We start from the raw sequence: 8,118 nt of genomic DNA, 5'->3' as shown, positions 1-8,118 counted from the left end.
AGGTGGCCTTCCTTCTGCCTTGGAGTGTCCCCAGAAAGCTCTTAATCCAATACAACCTCGTGCAATCAAGTCACTTTTCTTTGGTGTGTGGTGCCCCCTGGTGCTCACTCTTGTGAAATGCAGCTGATTTTCCAAGAAAGCTTTTGGAGGACAGCGTGAGCTTGAAGGATGGAGTCGTACCTGGGTTCCTCTGAGCACCCTCTCAGAGAAGCTCTCTCCCAGGTAGAGTCTTCCATTCCTTAGAAACCAGACAGTGTGTTCAGGTGGGTGAAGGCCATGCTGCTCCTTTCAAAGCGTATCTGTCCCACACCTCCTCATGGGAACCCAAATTGGTACAACTTTTCTGAAACTAGTTACTTAAAAAAAAAAGGATTTCAAAAAAAAAGTTGAAATGACACACTCATCACATCATGCTAAGTAAAAAATTCGTGCCGAAATGTGTATAAAAATACGATCTATGTACACATCAATCAAAGACAGACGTACAAATGGCATCAATGTGTCTCTTTGGGGAAGAAGGTTATGTTCTTTACTTTTTCCTTATAATTATTTACTCTGAGCACATTTAAATTTTCTAAAGTAAATTTTAAAAAGGAAACATTAATAAAGCCCTTTCTATCTCGAGTCCTGCCCCTGATGCCTGTTGTAGGCTGATCAGTGTTCAGAGGGTAAGTTTCCCACCAATCCACTGGTGGGAACAGGGCGCACTGCAAGGGGAGCTTCTAGACACCATGTCTGTGTGTGCATTTCCGAGTCCTGGCAGGGAGGGGAGGGGAAGAAAGGGGCTCCCTAAGTATCAAGAAGCATTAGAAACCAGAGACAAAGAGATAGGAAACCCAAAAGAAACCTGATGACCAAGATTCTCAGGCAGGCAGAGAAATTCAGGTTTGCAGAGAGATCAGAGGTCGGGTATATGATCATGCCCTGGACCAGAGAGGTTACTGGTTATGCCCAAGGTCACACAGAGTCTGATGGTGACAGAGCGGGCTAGTATTCAGGCTGCCTAACCCCAGTTCTTGAATTCTCCCCCGCCCCATTAGCAGCCCGGAACTTTCAGAAAACGCCTGTGGAAATGCAAATTAGTGCAATATTAAGATAAAAACTATTAGCACACACAAAAAAAAAAACCCACTGTTTGATGAGATCAAAGGTTGAAAAGATGTTGGGGAAAGGATAAGCACGTGTATACTGCCGGTAGGAAGTGGATTGGTTCAGCAGCTGTGACGAGCAAGTTGCACCATCTGTTAAATTTTAAAATGCACACACCCTGCGATCTTCATCTCTGTGTTATCTCCCCCAGAGAACACCTGCCCAAGCACACATGGTGTACAAAGGTGACCATCCGGGCCTCTTGCCATAGTGAAAAATTAACAATAGTCTTTATATCTATCAACTGGAGAATGGTTAGATAAAATATGACACATCCAAACAGTGAAATACTTTGAGCAGTGAGAAAAAAAATGGTCTCTATATACCGATGTGGAAAGTTCCCCATGAAATTGTGTTGCGTGAAAGAGGCCAGAAACAGGAGTTCCCGCTTTGGGCAGTGGATTAAGAACCTGACAGCAGCAGCTTAGGTGGCTGTGGAGGCCTGGGTTTGTCCTGCCCCCCTCCCCACCGGGACAGTAAGTTAAAGGACCCAGCCCTGGGAACTTCCATATGCCATGGGTGAAACCATTAAAAAAAAAAAAAAAGCCAGAAATAGGTTGCAAAATAATAGAGAATGACTGTTTGTATAAAACAGTTTATGTAAAAACCACACACAGAGGCACATAACATATATTTTCTGTGGGCTCATGAAAAACCATCCCCAAACTGATAAGAGCAGTTATTCTGGGTGTGTGACCATGGGGTGGGGAGGAGCAACAACAGAGGATTACATATTAAAAAGAAAACATATCCATCTATTGTGTGAAATTCATTATTGAAAACAAAGAGAGGTAGTTGTGCTTGTGGCTCAGCAGCTTAAGAACACAACTAGCCTCCTTGAGGATGCATGTGGGTTTGATTCCCCAGCCTCACTGCTCAGAGGTTGCAAATGCAGCTGGGATTCAGTGTGGCTGTGGCTGTGGTGTAGCCCGGCCGCTGCAGCTTCACCACTAGCCCAGGAAATTCCACATCCTGCAGGAGAGAGAGAGAGAGAGAGAGAGAGAGAGAGAGAGAGAGAGAGAGAGAGAGAGAATAAAAGGAAAGGAGGGACAGAGGAATTAAGGAAGAGGGGAAGGAGTAGTCCCCCAGGAGAATGCACACACAGTAGGGCCACAAGGACAGGTGACCGGGGAGGAAGCCCACAGGAATGGAAGCAGTTGTGGGAGCAGAGGCTGCGGCAGATGCACAAATGCTCAGACCCCAGCAGCAGGTGCTTGCCTGGCCTGGCCGCCTCCGCTTTCCCAGAAGTAACGGGCGGGCCTCTGAGTCTCAGCAGGCACAGCCCGGGTCCCTGCACGCCCAGTGGCCAGCACACCTGGGAACCACTGTCAAGCGCCTGGGGGCCTTCTCAGGTCTGGAAGGAGCAGATAAAGGCAGGTTTGGAACAAGCCTAGCCGTTCTTACGGGAAAGGGAAGAGAGAGGGGATTCTCAGAAGAGAGCAGCCCCCCTGCACTCCATCCCACCCCCTCTGCGCCCCCTGCCCCAGAGCCCAACCCATTGGGTGGCACCACACCTGAAGTCCTCTCACCTAGCACCTGGAGGAGTCCCACCCCCTCAACCCCGGGGAGGTTGAGGTCAGAAGGGAAGAAGGAAAGGCCTTGCCTACAATCAAGGGTTGAGCCAAGATGGGTAACCATGGGCTCTTTCCAGGCTTTCGTATGCTCCTGAGTTCAAATCCCAGCTCCACTTTTCTTCACTGTGTACCCTTAGGAACCCTGTCTGCCTCTTTGAGATATAATTTACCTACACAAAATTCACCCGTTTAAAGTGCACAAAGTTTTAATATACTCACAAAGCCATTGCAACCCTCGCCACTAATTCCAGAACGTTTTTCACCACCTGAAAAAGAAACTCCATACCAAAGAACAAAGTCATTCCTCCATGTTCCTCCCTTCCCCAGCCCCTGGCAACCACGAGCGTACTTAATGCCTCTATAGATCTGCCTATTCTGGACATTTCATGTCAGTGAAATATACATGTGGAACCACATGCAAACTCTCCTGTTGGGCTTCTTCACTTAGCATAACAGTTCCAAAACTCCACTCATGGAGTATGTATCTGTACCTAATTCCTTTTCTTACTGGATAGTATTCCATGATATGGATATGTCATGTTTTGTTTACCCGTTCCTCAGCTGATTGAAAGCTGGACTGCTTCCACTTTGGGGCTACTACAAATAATGCTGTTATAAACATTCACGTACAGTTTTCGAGTGGACAGGGTTTCAGTTCTCTTGGGTACATACCTTAAAGTGGCATTGCTGAGTCATATCATAATTCTGTATGTGACTTTCTGAGGAACAACCATAATGTGTCCTCCAGCAGCTGTACCTATGACATTCCTGTAAACTCAGTTTCTTAACCTCCCTGAACCTCAGTTTCCCACTGGCAAAGCATCAGTACTGATACTCACCTTATAGACTGGCTATAGAGCTCCCATCGTGGCACGGTGGTTAGCGAATCTGACTAGGAACAATGAGGCTCGGATCTGGCTTTGCTGTGGCTCTGGCGTAGGCTGGCGGCTACAGCTCCAATTCGACCCCTAGCCTGGGAACTTCCATATGCAGCGGGTGCTGCCCTAGAAAAGACAAAAAAGACCAAAAAAAAAAAAAAAAAAAGAATTAGGTAAGATAGGCCTTCCCATTGTGGCTCTGAGGTAACGGACCCAACTAGTATCCATCAGGACACAGGTTCAATTCCAGGCCTCAGTGGGTTAAGGATCAGGTGTTACTGTGAGCTATGGTGTAGTTCTCAGACACAGCTCAGATCTGGTGTTGCTGTAGCTGTGGTGTAGGCCAGCAGTTACAACTCTGATTAGACCCCCTAGCCTGGGAACTACCATATGCTGCAGGTGTGGCCCTAAAAAAAAAAAAAAAAAAAAAAAAAAAAAAAGAAGAGAAAGAATTAGATGAGATAGAGTAGCAAAAGCAGTTAGCACATAGTAGGTGTTCAATTATGTGAAATTATTGTAATTAGAAAATTTATAAGATTCTGAGCCTGTTCCTTTTGATTCCCTCTAAATCTGACACTGGGCAGCTACTCCGCATTATTCCCATTTGTTTACCCACATTTTTTTTTTTTTTTTTTGGTCTTTTAAGGGCCCCACCTGTGGCATATGGATGTTCCCAGGCTAGGGGTCTAATTGGAGCTTCAGCTGCTAGCCTGCAGCACAGCCACAGCAAAGCCAGATCCAAGCTGTGTCTGCAACCTACACCGTAGCTTATATGGATCCTTAAGCTGCTGAGCAAGGCCAGGGATCGAACCTGTGTCCTCATGGATACTAGTTGGTTTCTTTACTGCTGAGCCATAACAGGAATGCCCAACACAATGAATTTTGGGTCTAATCATCTGTAAAATGGGAACAGTGAGCCCCTGCTCTCAGGGTGGCCACTATTCTCAGTAAAGGCAGAATGAGGGGTTGGAGTTCAGGCCTCCTGATATCCAGGGTGGTGCTTTTGCTCCCAGGAAACTGGCCATCACCCCGACACCACCGATAAGAAGGATCCAGAGACCTTAACATTTGAAAGGCTGACATGGAGAGAAGGGCTTTGTTTTATTTTGAGAGGTCTGGAAAGGAAGAGCTAGATGACTGGGGAAAAGTAAAAGAAGGTAGATCAATTTAAGGGAGAAGTTCCTAACTGGAAATGTTCAGAAACAGAACTGGCAGCCCTAAAGTGTACTGAGAATTCATCTTGTAGGATTCCAAGCACTATCGGGATGCCTGTCCGTCCAGAGTATGAAGTTGGTATGGATGATCTCTGAGGTCTCCTCATATGTAACCCTCTGCAGTATCCAGATATGTGCTGTTTGTCTCCTCCACATCTATTCTATAGGGAGCAGAACTTCTTCCACTCCAGTGGTTGGAGGGGCTGTCAATCAGGGTTCTCCATTCACCCCCACCCCAGAGGAGTGCACACTACCCAGACTAGCCAATTACACTATCTCATCCTCCCTGCCCACACTGATTGGCTGAAGAGATGGCATGTGGCCTAAGCCAAGCCAATCAGAATCTTTTTCTGCCAGAGCCTTCCTAAACCCCATCCATTCTTCAGTTTCCCAATCTAGTGAGATGGCAGAATTCCTTTCTGGCTTAAGCCAATTTGAGGTTTCTGTCCCTACTGCTGATAAAGTCTTAAGTAATACTACCATATAAAAATGGGCTTTTCTGTTCTTGTACTGGGCCTACTTCCCCCTTGCATTGCATTAAAATAAGGACAGCAAGAAAAACAACAGTCAAAACAACAATAGTTTCAAGCCATTTAAAATCTTTAGTCTGGGGAGGAGGGGACAGGGAGCCAAAAAGGATTCCAGTCCTAGCACAGAACCAAAAGTTTTAAAATCCATTTTCTCCACCTCTTGCTTTAACTCACAGTCACAGCAGCCAGCTCCTCAAATTGCTTCCTTCTTCCCCGAATGCCCAAGCCCCAGTTGGCTCTTAACTATTTCCTCCTCACCCGCCTTTTCCAATGTCCACTGACCTAAACTTGCTGGACCCTTTGCTGGCACAGGAAGGAGAGGGGGAAGCTGCAGCCCCTCATTCAGATATGTGGGTTTTTTTCTTTTTCTTTTTTAGGGCCACACCTGTGGCAAACGAAAGTTCCCAGGCTAAGGGTCAAATCAGAGCTGCAGCTACTGGCCTACACTGCAGCCACAGCAATGCCAGATCCTTAACCCACTAAGCAAGGCCAAGAATCGAACTCACATCTTCGTGGATACTGGTCAGGTTCTTAACCCATTGAGCCACAATGGGAACTCCCAGTAATGTGGTTTTTGTACACTTTATTCTAGAGGTCAACAGAATAGGTATGATTGTAAAACCCCATCAATGGAGGGAGACGTGATTGTGAAGTCATACTTTCAGGAGAGATATCAAAGTCTTTCGAGGATGAGTCATATGCCAAGTTAAGCTCAGTAAACTTTCAGTGAGTGCCTACCATGTGCCAGCTAAAAGCTGGGAGTGGGGCTGAGTGGTCTTGGGCATCTGGAAATATGCTGATTGAGTCCCAGACATTTTGCAAGTCTGTTACTCACTCTTCATTGAACACCTACTATGCGCCAGGCCCTGAGGATATATCCAGGAGGGGAGACAATAAAGGCAAGAAATGATTTCTAAGGGCATTCCTACTGTGGCACAGCGGGTTGAGAATCCAACTGCAGTGGCTTGGGTTGCTACAGAGGTGCAGGTTCAATCTCCAGCCCACTGTAGTGGGTTGAAGGATCTGGCATTAACACAGCTGTGGCATAGGTGGCAGCTGTGGCTCAGATGCAATCCCTGGCCAGGGAACTTCCATATGCTATGGGTTCGGCCATTAAAAAAGAGAAAAGAAATGATTTCCACAGAATGATGATTAAGTACTGCCAAAGGGGACATATATGGGGATTGGGAACGAATTAAAGTCAGGAGTTAAGGAATGTTCCCTGAGAAAGTGACTCATGAGCTGAGACGGGAAGCAAGCATAGGAGCTGGCAAAAAGACTAGAAGACTTGGGGGAAGATAAGCCTGGGAAAGGAATTTTGAAAAATGAGAGAGAGACAAAGAGAGGGAAAGGGGGAACCAGGAGGACTCCCCAGAGAGCTGAAGGGAGCTTCAAGAGGTAGGTGGAGGCCCTGTTGTAAAAGCCTTTGACCCTCATGCAAGAGATTATGAACCTCAGAGACTTCAATATATCCCATATGCCACTTAGGGCTTAGGATGTGATTTGTTCTAAATGTGGAAACACTCCGTTTTGGTTCCTCCACGCTATGCTGTGCTGAAGCAGGCTCATGCATACTCAGGACGGCTAATCAGTACGTAGTTCTTCCCAACTCTGTGTTCAGTGACCTCAAATTGAAATTGACCATGGCGGAGGTATTTACACCACAGAAATTGGCTTTTCCCCTGCCCCATAAGACCCAGTCGTTAAGCACTGCTTCCACCAAAGAGGAAGCTGGAACGCCAGCACTGGTGAGAGTTTAATGCTATGATCTTTGCAAATCGGGAAGTATTCTAGACGAGAACATTTTATTTCGTCTGCCCTTCACCGTCTGGAGGCTGAGTAGCAGAAGTTTTAAACCCGCAGGCTTTGAGGCCAGCTAGTCTGAAGTCCAAATTCCAGCCCTGCCATTAACCAGCTGTGTGACCTTGGGCAAGCAATGTAACCGCTTGGAGTTTCATCTCTTAAAAGAGATATTAATACCCACCTCATTGGGGTCTTGTGTGTGTTAAATACTATATGTAAAAAAATACATACATACATACTCTATGTAAACTATAGTGCCTGGTGCATAACAAGGACTTAAATAAACATTAATGCTATTGAATGCTGTTTTAAGATCTCAGTAGAGAGATACCCATTTTATTCCTGAATGGCCTTATCATCAGTATTTGAGACACCAGAAAGAAACCAAAGCCACACACTGAGGACCTGTGTAGAGGCTGGGTTGTGGCAACTGGCTGAGATTTTTCTGACTTGAGTTCGTGATAACATCTTTTAACATTTTGAGAGATGCAATTTACCCAACTTTGGGGGCACAAAATGTCTTTGTATACGGCTTCAGAAAGCAACTAGACACAAACTTTCCTAACTTGAAATAACAGGGTGGAAGGAAAGGGAGCAAGAGAGAGAAAACATGTGGCAGGTTTTGCCAAAAAGAACAAGGGCCAGATTCAAAGGAGCCAAGAGCGTCGAGCCAGTGGCAAAGGAAGACACTTCCATGCCCCCTGCCAAACTGCTTCCAGTTCAGTGAGATTCCGGGTCTGAAAGGGCTGCAGTTGGCAGATGACGTCAGGGTCAGAGGAGATTCAAAGATACTTAAGTGTGTCTCCACCTGAGACACACCTCCTCCTTGTGTTTGAGGTCTAAACATGGCCTCTTGTGAGCCCCTGTTCAGAAGTACGGATTGAGCTGAGAGCATGATGCAAAGCCCAAAAGCATCCTGACATTTCTGAATGTCTGCACCCACAGCCAAACACAGGGCAACCGAGTCCCG

This window comes from Sus scrofa, chromosome 6 (assembly GCF_054392235.1).
Source record: "Sus scrofa isolate SSC_HxYL_T2T_F1_AM1 chromosome 6, Sscrofa_HxYL_maternal_Yorkshire_Landrace_v2.0, whole genome shotgun sequence".
Lineage (NCBI taxonomy): Eukaryota > Metazoa > Chordata > Mammalia > Artiodactyla > Suidae > Sus > Sus scrofa.
Note: the sequence above shows the minus strand (reverse complement) of the source record.